Source organism: Fragaria vesca, linkage group LG5 (assembly GCF_000184155.1).
Source record: "Fragaria vesca subsp. vesca linkage group LG5, FraVesHawaii_1.0, whole genome shotgun sequence".
Classification (NCBI taxonomy): Eukaryota; Viridiplantae; Streptophyta; class Magnoliopsida; order Rosales; family Rosaceae; genus Fragaria; species Fragaria vesca.
The window spans coordinates 13791863-13793577 of NC_020495.1; positions in this window are offsets into that span (position 1 = coordinate 13791863).

The following is a 1715-nucleotide window of genomic DNA, read 5'->3' on the forward strand; positions in this document are numbered from 1 at the left end:
CCCGGTCTTCGCCTCCGCTCCCTCTCCCTCTCTGACCGGCCTCCTGCTCCTCCTCCGGCCTCTTGCTCCTCCTGCTCCGGCCTCTTCCTCCTCCTGCTCCGGCCGGCCGGCCTCCTCCTGCTGCTGCTCCGGCCTCCTCCTGCTCCTCCTCCGGCCTCTTGCTCCTCCTGCTCTGGCCTCCTCCTCCTCCTGCTCCGGCCGGCCGGCCTCCTCCTGCTCCTGCTCCGGCCTCCTCCTCCTCCTGCTCCGACCGGCCGGCCTCCTCCTGCTGCTGCTTCGGCCTCCTCCTGCTGCTGCTCCGGTCCTCCCTCCTCCTCCTCGAGTACATTTCTGAGCTTTAGTTTTAGTTTGTGTTTGCTTTTATTTTCCGGTCAATTGCAATGTTGTAGTGTTGTTAGGAAGTGTATATTTGTATTTAGGAAGTGTATATTTTTATTTAATAAGTGTATATTTGTATTTAGTATTTAGGAAATGTATATATTTGTTTTGTATTTTGTGTTTGCTTTGATTTTCCGGTCAATTGCAATGTTGTGGCGTTCTTAGGAAGTGTATATTTTTATTTATGAAGTGTATATTTAGGAAGTGTATATTTGTATTTAGGAAGTGGAAATTTGTATTTAGGAAGTGTATATATTTTTTTTTGACTAATTGAATGAGTTTACATTTTTTGATTTTGTGGCCTTGATTCAAATTAATATTTTAAACAGGATGAGTGGTAATATTAGATCGACGAAGGGTTCGAAGGGCCAAAGGTCCGAATCGTCTGAGGGAACCTCTAGCAACCCTCAGACGTCGTTTCAGGGCCTCATGACAGCTAGACATGCGAGCCTTCTGCAGACGGCGCAGAGGCAGCCGGAGGTGCCCCATTCATCGAGGCAGCGGGGCTTCCCTCATTCCTCGAGGCAGTTGTTTGCTCAGCCCCAGACGGAGTTGTGTGCACCCCGTATGCCTGAGATACACCGGGCGCCCACTCCAGATCCTACTTCTTCGGATAGTGGGTCATCTGGGGTACAGATGCCGCCGCCTCACCTATTCCTTCCGCGGATGATACCGGCCATACCTGCAGTCGATGACTCAGGGACGCCGATTTATCCACTGCCCCCCTCCAGTGGCTCCATCAGCGGCGTACCGGTTCGTGCCTTTTGATACGCCTCTTATTTCCGAGAGGGTATCATCATCGGAGACGGAATCCGTCGCGTCCGCTGCATCGCCCTCAGGTAATGAAAGATGAATGATTTGTTTTCTTATAATTCTCTGATTTTAATAATCAATTTGGTTTATCATGTGATAGGCACCATCAGAGCGAAGTTGGCAAAAAAGAAGAGAGGCCCCGTCACAGGGAAGGCTCTCGAGAAGATCGTCGGTACCTCAGGGAGGATCGTCATCGATACTGACGGAGATGGCCACATAGTATCGGGGGGGAAGTCGAGGAAGTACTCCGGCCGCGTGGGAGCGCTCATTAGGGATAGAGTCCTTATGTTGTGGTCAGACTGGGGCGAGGTCCCGCAGGAGGTTAAGGACATGGTCTACAACGCGATGTCGGTGAGTTTACAAAATGCCTCAATAATATTATGTATTACATTGTAGATTTCTCAAAAAACTAAACTAATAAACGGTTAAATACAGGTGTGGTTTGAGGTTCCCGAGCCCCTGAAGAGCAGCTGGGCGGACTTTGTGCATGGGGGAAGGTACGTTGGGAAGTTAATGAAAAAACA